Source organism: Coptis chinensis, chromosome 8 (assembly GCF_015680905.1).
Source record: "Coptis chinensis isolate HL-2020 chromosome 8, ASM1568090v1, whole genome shotgun sequence".
Taxonomy (NCBI): Eukaryota; Viridiplantae; Streptophyta; class Magnoliopsida; order Ranunculales; family Ranunculaceae; genus Coptis; species Coptis chinensis.
In genome coordinates this window covers 74,087,134-74,098,215 of record NC_141463.1, presented here as the reverse complement: position 1 = coordinate 74,098,215, position 11,082 = coordinate 74,087,134, and the positions used below count along the sequence as shown (strand labels likewise).

The 11,082-nt window shown below is 34.7% G+C and overlaps 2 long non-coding RNA genes across 2 annotated transcripts; both read right to left on the bottom strand.

Annotated features, from left to right (window-relative positions):
- Positions 1-6,644: 6,644 nt before the first annotated feature.
- LOC147482965 (uncharacterized) lies at positions 6,645-8,186 on the bottom strand. Its single transcript, XR_015205163.1, has 4 exons — positions 8,104-8,186; positions 7,274-7,369; positions 7,029-7,138; positions 6,645-6,877 (listed from the first exon to the last, which is right to left on the bottom strand). It is a non-coding gene; the product is annotated as an uncharacterized LOC147482965 (long non-coding RNA).
- Positions 8,187-8,664: 478 nt separating this feature from the next.
- LOC147482964 (uncharacterized) lies at positions 8,665-9,670 on the bottom strand. Its single transcript, XR_015205162.1, has 3 exons — positions 9,230-9,670; positions 8,963-9,122; positions 8,665-8,781 (listed from the first exon to the last, which is right to left on the bottom strand). It is a non-coding gene; the product is annotated as an uncharacterized LOC147482964 (long non-coding RNA).
- Between the last annotated feature and the right edge of the window lie 1,412 nt (positions 9,671-11,082).

Sequence of the window (11,082 nt, the reverse complement as noted above, 5' to 3'; positions counted from 1 at the left end):
ACACTGTTTTTTTTTAGCTGCAACAAGTTGTCTCCTGACCTATTTATATGGTGCACATGAGTGCAACTTATTTGCATAATTGCCACTTTGCATTAGTGGGCCAAAGACCAGTAAATGGATAGTTAGTGGGAAATGGGTGCAAATGCATCCCATTACAGTGAACCAAACAGAGCATAGTGTGTTGGTCGTTTGGCCAGACTATGCTATAATACCATCTAAAATTTGTAGCATCCAACACAAAACCAATTCCCAGTTAGGAGGAAAAGAACCACAAATCTCAAATTATATATAAATACTACAAAGATATGGGCTAAAGACATTATAGAAGCAGAAGTTAAACCGTTGAACTATGAACTCAGTGGGGGTTTTTTAGTGTGATTGTTCATATGTAGTTCATGCTCTTAATGTATTTGGATGTTGTGGTTTGTGTCTTAGAAGATTAGTAGTTTAGTGTTTGCTATCAACCATATATTTGTAGCAGATCGTTAAGACTCAGGTCTTTAGATCTGTTCACGCCTGGATTGTACAATTGTTTTAAATTGAAATAATTACATACTAGTATTTAGCCTATGTCCACGACACTGTTTCAAATTAGGCCCAAAAGAACCTCAACCAACCAAATGATAAAAGCCCAGTCCACAAAACAGCCATTGTTGACCAAATCAACAATGATCCAGTGTTCCTTCAAATTAACATTTTAAACTGCACATATCCTATAATACTTTGGATCTGCCATGTTATAACTTGTGAGAAACATTTGTAGCCGCCGATGGGGCTTTGCGAGCCCACACCAAGCTTTTTTTATTAGATAGATATACCATATTTTTTTCGATTAATTCCTGGATCGAACGTTGAAAAAAAGATTGTGCCCAACGAGCCCATTGAAAGTGGCAGAGATATTTTAATCCCATTTTGGACGTGGTCTCCACACAATAAGTAATTTTGACAAAAACACAATTATGTTTATACCCTTCTTCTTCTCTCTCCTGATTTTCTCTCACGAACCCTCTCTTCCATCTCTCTCTCTCTCTCTCTATCATAGTTTAACACTTTCCAAAGGCTTGTGTTTTCTCCTAACCCACTAATAAGAAGGCTCTACATATGTTGTCACACCATAAAAAAACACATATGTTGTCATAGGAAAATGTTGGTATCGTCTTCCAAAAATAGATTACTTATTTCCATCGTTAAGGTGATGGTGGTGACCACCATACAATAGTTTGAACTAATAGGAGATTGTAGCCTGCAAGGTAGATTTCAAGATATCAGCTTCTCCTTTTCTTAGCTATATTTCATGCAAGATGTATTATGCCAATTAAAAATCGTAACTATGGTGGGGGGGGGGATCTATATTAAACAACATCTACCATTACCTTAATTTTCACCCCATTTCACCCTGATTTTTTTCAAAAAAATAATAACATCAGTAAAATGTCGTAATATCATTACACATTGTCTTAATATGAAATTATGGTGTAATTGGGGGTATTAAACGATATCGATCTATCATCTACCTTGATTTCCATCCCATTTAACAGCACCACATAATGTCGTACATGTGAAATACAATGTCTTATTATGATCATATTTAGTTTAGTTAAACGTGTATTTTCAGGTTATCCAAATAGGAATGCTACAACACTATATAATGTCGTACATATGAGGGGTCATTTAACAGCATCACATAATGTTGTGCATGTGAGATACAATGTCTTACTATAATCATATTTAGTTCAATTAAACGTGTATTTTCAGGTTATCCAAATACGAATGTTACAACACTACATAATATCGTACATATGATGGGTCATTTAATAGCACCACATAATGTTGTACATGTGAGAGACAATGTCTTACTATGATCATATTTAGTTCAGTTAAACGTGTATTTTCAAGTTATCCAAATAAGAATGTTACAACACTACATAATGTCATACATAGGAAGGGTTATTTAACAACACCACATAATGTCGTACATGTGAGATACAATATCTTACTATGATTATATATATTTAGAGCATCTATCCCTAGGTGGTGGTAGTATTTCCTTCAAATTTGAAGGCGAAATGTGGAGAAATTGGACACAAATTTTGTCTTAATATGAAATTATGGTGTAATTGGGGGTATTAAACGATATCGATCTATCATCTACCTTGATTTCCATCCCATTTAACAGCACCACATAATGTCGTACATGTGAAATACAATGTCTTATTATGATCATATTTAGTTTAGTTAAACGTGTATTTTCAGGTTATCCAAATAGGAATGCTACAACACTATATAATGTCGTACATATGAGGGGTCATTTAACAGCATCACATAATGTTGTGCATGTGAGATACAATGTCTTACTATAATCATATTTAGTTCAATTAAACGTGTATTTTCAGGTTATCCAAATACGAATGTTACAACACTACATAATATCGTACATATGATGGGTCATTTAATAGCACCACATAATGTTGTACATGTGAGAGACAATGTCTTACTATGATCATATTTAGTTAAGTTAAACGTGTATTTTCAAGTTATCCAAATAAGAATGTTACAACACTACATAATGTCATACATAGGAAGGGTTATTTAACAACACCACATAATGTCGTACATGTGAGATACAATATCTTACTATGATTATATATATTTAGAGCATCTATCCCTAGGTGGTGGTAGTATTTCCTTCAAATTTGAAGGCGAAATGTGGAGAAATTGGACACAAATTTTGACCAACTCTAAGTGGTCGCACATATCGACCGCAAATGTGATTGTAGACCCTACCACGCGCGCCAGTACTATTGCCGCGCTCCATTACCAATGTTGCATGCTATGCTTGTTTAAATGTCGCGCGACAGTCGGACTTTTGTCATTTCACACATTTGTTTTCAACATAGTTTCTCTAGTTCTAACAAAAAAATGGGTTCCAATGACGAATACGTCTATAATAACCAAACAAGATGGAGTGGTGACAGTGAGGAAGATCAAAACAGTGGTAATAATGCACTGGTTTGGAGCAATCCCATAGGTGATCTAAATGATGAACCAAACACTTCTAGAGCTGGCAATCAAGGAGCTGAACCGGACGATCCATTACTACTTTAGTATCAGCAAGTCGATTTTGAATTTCCTGCTGAGGCTATGGATTTCAGCCATCCTAGACCGGTGTCTAGGAGGTTTTATGATAAGCATGTGTCAAGAGTTGTTTTTGAACAACATGTATGTATTTTAATTTCATATATTAGCAGTAGTTGTAGTTAAATATGTACATTTTTATTTTTATTTTTTTAATTTTAGTTTCATTTTGTGTACATCAGAGATGTGTTATGTATCGGGTTTGGTGCACTCCATGTGCGCTTAAGACGTGGTGGGATGATATTAAAAAGTCGGTGCACCTGACCATGTTAGAGATGCAATTCTAGCAACTCCCTTTGGTCATCTAGTTGACATACTTTACAATAAGACTGACATTCAGGAAGTTATCAATGGTTTAGTTGAGAGATTGTGGGATAGTACACATACTTTTCACTTCCCTCAGGGAGAGTTAGGCTTCACTCCACTAGATTTTTGTATGATATCTGGTTTGAGTATAAAATTAGGTCAGCCATTGAGATGTAGCATTGAATTCCAGAGTTGTGCCCAAATGATGACTTTCTTCCCTTGTCTGACCGAGGAGTCATATGACAGTGCTGGTGTTAGGATTTTTGGTATCAAGGATGCATACATTACACTATTGACTAATGATGATGGGTTGCAGTTTTTAATAAATTATTTGTCACTTGATTCTGATGATGGTCAAGCACATGTTGATGAGTATGTAAGAGCTTTCTGTATGTATTTGATGACATCTTGTTTCTTCCTTCTGGCCATTCCACGATTAACTTGGGGTATCTAGCCAACTTTGAGCACTTGCATGAGTTGCACGGTATTGATTTTGGTGGAGCCATATACTATAATTTGTTGCGTTGTTTAGATAGGGCTTCTCAGCAGACTAGTGTTGTCAGTAGTCCCCAGATGGGAGGGTTTGTCATTCTCTTAGAGGTATAGTTTTATGAGTATTTCGGTGCTGCAAATCCTATCCTCACAGAGTACACCGATGAGAAGCTTAGGCTCAAGGCTTGGCACGGACCTCGTCTGACCAATGAGATCAGTCATAACATAACTTCTGTCTGAACCCAGATTGAGCTTAGCACATAGGCTTCTATTGTTTGGAGGCCTTGGTGGACATCTGTGCACGTCGACGCGAATGACTATAGATACGCATTGTTCATTTTTCATAGGAGGATGGTATTCACTTGTGAGAGTGATATGGAGTGGTATTTAGGGGATAAATGTTATAGACAACTCACACCATGCTTTGGTATCCCCCTGATCCGCCTACCCATGTAACAGAGGCTAAGGACATGACCTTACAACAAGTCATCGAAAGAAACGTGGATTGGAGTTGGCTAGTAGCTTCTGACCTAGTTACATTGCAGACTTATAAGCAGTATTACCGTTATTAGTTTAAGGTATCTATTGGTCATTTTCTCCCAACTGTGGTCGTACATACAACATTCATATGGTTAACAGAATGGGTGCAGTGTCAAACGTGAATATCAGATTGGCCAGCCATCACAGCCAACGTTTCAGCATGGACCTATACACATATTTGTTCTAATGCCAGATCCCCTTCAGTCAGAGTGGCCTTGGGTTTTCAGTTTGAGTGATCCGAGTGGCCAGACGATTTACCATCCCATTTCTTCTATTGATGACACTCGCGTCGTACAGTTCGAGCCTAACCTTGGACATCTACCTCTGGTAATTATTTTTATTGGTTTTGGTTTATTATGAAAATGTAATAAATTATTAATGAATAATTATTTTAGGATGAGCTACGCATGAGATATGAGACAAGCATTCGTGTAAATGATGGCATGCGCTCCTTAGTATTCGCCTACAGTGTTGAGAAAGAAAAAGCCTTCTTTTCCAGGCTCATATTGATTATGACGATTTGCAACACCAGGTTGATGAGTTACAAGCTCAGATTGATCTCACAAGGACAAGTTCATCACATGGACAAACGAGAGAGTTCAGCACAAGGACAGTCGAGGAGGAGTTCACGGCATAAAAGGCTGATAAGAGCCCAAAACTATAGTTTTAACCCCTTAACAATCGTACTTTTAGACCAATTATGTGAATAATAAGTAAGAGTTAATACTGATTACGTGTTTTTATGCATTTCAGGCTTCAAAGTTCATTATGTGCAGAAATGTGCCACTTTAGCGAAATAAAGGAGCAAAGATCGGTTGCTAAGGAGTTCTGTGATTAAAGGCCAATTTTCAAGAGGACAAAGCCTCTGTAAATCCCGGTCAAAAGGTGAAAAGTCAAAGTCCGCACGGGCAGAAATAGTGCACAAAGTCAGCAGAACTTCTGAAGACCGTATATTTGGACTCAGACCTCGGATTTGGGCCTACCTTATGTCAAAACGACCAGCTTGGAAAGAGCTTTCCAATGGTCCAAACCTTGTCCCAATCAAAGGAACAAAAGTGAACGAAAATTAAGTTTTACTATTATGTTGTATGACTCTATTATTATTACAAAAGGACTTGATTCGTTTTAAGTTTTACTACTATTATTACAAGTGAACGAAAGTTTTACTACTATTATTACAATTATAGTAGTAATAATTGTTATTATCCCTTTAGTTTTAAGTTTTACTTAAAATTATTATTCATTAGTAGTATTCTAAATCACACAACATAATAATAATAATTCCAAAGAACTTGATGATTTATAATATTAAGTTTGTTGTATAACAATTATTATTATGTTGTGTGATTTAGAATACTACTAAAGAAAGGGCTTTTTGTGTCACTTTTTAAGTGACATAATAAGTCACTTGTATCACTTTTGAAATTAATTATGAAGTGACCTAACAACCCCCGACACATAAAGTTCAACCAAAAGTGACACAAAAGTCTTACTAAATGTGTCACTTTTTGTTAATAAAATGACACTTAAGAATAGTCTCGTGTCATTTTTAAGAAAAATTGTCACATGGCTTGTCAAAAGTGACACTAGTTGTATCCCTTTTGGACCAGAATGGGACATAATTTCGTCAAAAGTGACACATTAAGTATATTAGTTGTGTCACTTTTGGACCAGAATGAGACATAAGTACGACAAAAACGAGACATTAAGTATACTAGTTGTGTCACTTTTTTATCAGAGCAAGACATAAGTACATCAAGAGTAACACATTAAGTATACTAATTGTGTCACTTTTGGACCAGAGCGTGACATAAGTATCAAAAGTGGCATAAAAGCCCCCCACTTCTTGTGTCACTTTTGGAAATCAACTCCATATAACTCGTATGAAAAAAAACGCGACACATAAGAATGGCCAGTTGTGTCGCTTTTAATAGATATTATGCCACTTTTTCCAAAAGCAAGCCAAATGAAAATAATTTTTTTTTAAACCTTTTATCATTTTTGTATTCGATCCACCTGCATCCTATACATCATAACCAAAATCCCATTAATATATTTTATGACATAAACAACATCCACATACATTTATCAAAATATCACAACCAAGATCGCTTTAACCTGCTTTATGATATGGAAACAACGTCCACTCGAGATCAAAAAAAGAAACAACATTCAAAACAATTAATTTCTATTAATTTCAAGGATCAAACCTAGTATCTATCATTTAGTTTGACTCCCAACAAAATAAGTCATTCCAATACCAAAAAAATCACAATATATTAAAGCAAACAAAAAAACTACATGCCGCCAACGCTATCGTAGCCATATCTTAGCTTGTTGTGTGCACTTTCTAACACCAAAAAACCTAGCTGCCATCTATTAATATGTTAATCAATCCATGCACCTGCATCATTTCATGAAGTCGTCATTCCATGACTAGTATATAAAATAAAAAATCAAGTGAATCAAGAAAGATATATTGCACAAGTAAGAAAAAAAATCGATAAGAAAAGTATATATACATAAATAAAGGGAAAATATGGAAGCCCACTTACCCAAATTAACTACTCAGATAAATTGTTGGATAAAGTCGATGAATTCAAGATGAAGTTCATCTATTTCATTGGAGTAACTCTTCTTGCTAGAGAACTCCAATACCTAATACCTATTCGACGAAAAATATATTATAAATATTATAAAAATGAATAATGCAGGCAATGCATTGCCTACCATATTTACACATACACCAATTTATAAGCTAGCTAAGACTATATGAAAAATAATGCTACTTTCCAGTCACCTTCTTTTTGAGTGGTGGACTAAGATCCTCCACTAAATCTCGCATAAAGCGCAATACATAATATCTGCATACAATCCCCCCTTGTTGTTGTGGGCACTACACATAATTAATACTTGCATTAACACATATACACAAATTGGAAGATATTTTGTATTGTATTCCAAAGAAACTAAGTTTACTATCACATAGTTCTAATTTGGATTTGGATCCATCTTTCTCTTTCCTTTGGACATGTTTGATAACTTGTTTGCACTGAAAATGCATTTGTTTCATTCTCATTATTTTCAAGATAGAATCAAATATACAATGAAAAATACAATAAATAAAGACTAAACTCACGTGTTCACTAATAGTTTAAAAACTGAATCCGGGGGCCCTCTAAAATCTCTTAAAGAGTCAAGCTCGTATACTTCCATTGATGGTATGTCAAGAACCATTAAGACCCAATGCCCCCTACATGACCAGTTATGTGGATACAAATCCAATAAAGTACTTTTAATTATATAACCAATAGAAAAAATAAATAAATAAAATAATTTTAATTATATTAAAATAATGTATATGTACTATAAGCACAGTTATCCTGTGTTGAAAGGAATTCAAAACACACGATCACCGTGTTCTTCAGCCAACTTCTGAATATATCGAGCCTTCTCATCATCCTTTGTATAAATAGTAAAATTTTCTAGATTACCAAATGTGTATTTTGTTCGAGCAATTCTAAAACTCGAATATAAATATTTACAGCATATATATATATTTTGTTAAGTTGTCGCATACGAAAAGTTAAATTATAACTAACACAAATAAGTTCACCAAATTATTCATACCTCATGTAGGAGATAATGCAACTACCATTTAACATTCTCTTCTCACACACTATGCTCGAACCGATATGGACCTTGCAAATTCCGATATTGTGGTCAGTATTCCAATTTTTTACTTTTCAGAAATCTGTGAATTTTAAAATCCCAAACTATGCTTGAGGCTCACTGCCTTTACGAGGTTTAAGGCAAGGCTCAGAGGCTCTTGAGGCTTAAGCCTCAATAAATATAAAAATAATAAAGGAGAACAAGGAAAAATCAGGAAGCTTAGGATTCATAATTGAATGAGCTGTTTTGATGCTCAAAACAAAACATGTTGTCTTTAATCTTTTGAAAAGTTAAGAGGAAGCCAAGTGTCAAAAAGCTGGAAAAAAAATGGGAAGAGAATAGAAAGATGTGAGGCTTAAGCCTCAAGGCACAACATGAGTCTTCAGCCTCAATACTTTTTTAAAACCTTTTATACAACAATGCCGTAGATATGAAGAAATAGTGCATCATTTAGTAACAGACAAGTAGTTGAAACCCCATAATCTCATAATGTTCATTATTAAGAACCAAATTTGGACAGCTACAAACAAAAGATATGTCAAAGACCACTTACAGTTCCAATGGAAGGTTTATCCTTGCTAGCCTCAGTTAAAAACAAGCCACTGCACCAGCAATTTTCTGCTCCACCTCAGCAACCTACAAGAATGTAATCGAGCTAAAAGTGAATATTATTTTAATGCACGTGTTTAACTTTAATAAAATTGATTGGGGAACCTTAAAAAATAGTACCTTTTTCTTAAGTTCCACTAGTTATGGACTCTTAGATCACTTGATTAATAATAATAGTTACAATATACATGGGATGAATTTATCTGACCTTGATTAAAACACAGTCATTTAGAGGCTTGAGATCTTTGACTTCATCAATCTCAAGAATACCCACAATGTCATCTTCTTTCAATAAAAGATGAGTTGATCCATCAAACTTGAGTTTTGTCCCAACATATTTGGAGTAGACATACAATTTGTGCTCCATTCTAGGCAACAAGGGAAAAAAAACAATATTACCAAGAATACTCAAACAAACAAACAAACAAACAAACAAACAAATAGTTGAGAGCATTAGAAAGGGCTATGAAATCACCTTGACACTAATTTCCATCTTGTTCTTCCCGAGAGTCTTACCCTCCCCAACAACAACAACCTAACCTCCTTGTGGTTTTGATTAAGTTGTAGAATGAAGCAAAATACCTCCTACAGTTTTCTCTTTGGCAGACTTGATCTTAACAAGTACCCTATCACCCAAGGGCTTAAATCTTAAAAAATATAAAATTTCTTATGTGCTGTTTTAATCATTTAGCTTACTGATGTTAGTAACTACATGTTACTTCAAAGAAACAGGCTTTGCACAATATACCTAAGAGAAACTTATGTTTCTGAATGGATTGCTGAAGAGTACCAGTACCCTCGAATTCTGGAAATGAATTTCATTGTGTTGGTGATAATAGATTAGTCCTTTACAAAAATGAAATCAATCATAGTCCACATAAACTATTAATAAAACAATGTCCAAAATTGTTGGTGCAAGAAGCAAAATCCAACAAAAAGACATTTAAGTATATTCCACTGTTCTCTAGCATATCATGGCCAAAACTCATGGTTTATATACTTAATGTAATTCCGAAATAGTTTATGTTTGTAAATCTACAATAAGGGTATTAGGGTCTACATAATCTCTCCTTAATTAGTTAAACAATGTAGGGTTAGCTAATAGATATTAAAATGTTCCATGAGCACTCAGGTGACACATAATGATTAGTTAAACAACATAGGTCAGCTAAAATATTTTTCAATAGTGTAACTCCACAACCAAAAAATAACAAGCCATCATGACAAATCCAGCTTGCTTGTTGTCTTTTTGCAAAACTGAAACCATGCATCTAGTGGTAACTAAAAGAATAATATATATAAAGTATTTGTCGGAGTATGTGCTACCATTGGCATGTAGTCATGCGTGAGTAGTATGTTGCTTGGCCTCAAATCCCTATGAATTATTGGACATCCACGACACTCTTCATGTAGAAAACACAATCCTTTCGATGTTCCGATGGCAATGGCGCGGCGTTAGTTTATGCCACTCAAGAATTGTGGCAGATTTATCTACAAATACCAGAAAGAAGGTAAGTCAAAGAAAACTAGGAATTAGGAACATTGGCTATTTGAATTTACAAAAAATCACTTACAAAATAAATGGAAATAGAGAAACTTGTTATAGATGTATTCGTATACCAAAATACTGTTGTTCTTATTCTTGCAATACCCCAGTAGCATCACAATATTCTTATGACGCGCATAACTTAAGACATATACTTCAGAGCGAAACTCGGTATCTCATGCACAACAGTTGAAAAGCCAATAAATTATACTAGGACAATAATAAACCCATGGATTCACATCTTATCTAAATAACAAAAACTTGCATATTTCATATTAACTCATTAATCCAATATATTATACAATAGAAATGAAGTAATTCAATCTTTATAACTAAAACAAGGAAAAAGATGATACCTTTGGAGCCACAACAGTAACAACTTTAACAACAAGTCGTTTAAATGATCTCTTATTATTACAAGTAGCAACTGATGGAGAAGAAGAAGTAAACTTCACATTCGAAAAATGAAGTCCTTCAACACAGCTAATTGATGAACCAATTACTTGTACTATTCCTGATGCCATTAAACCCATAGTGAGAGATTTAATGAGGATTGGGTTTGGAGAAATAAGGAAAAGGCTAGAAAACCCTAGAGAGAGAGAGATAGCTGGAATGGGAAGAGAGCCCTGGATAGAAAACGAGGGATGGACAGAGTGAGAGACCGCTGGGTAAGAGAGCGCGCGCTGTGAGGTCTGTTAGACTTCAGTGTTTTTGGGAGACAAAGTTTTTCTTTTTTTTTTTTTCTTTTTTAATCCTAATCCAACGGACGGACTTAAGTTATT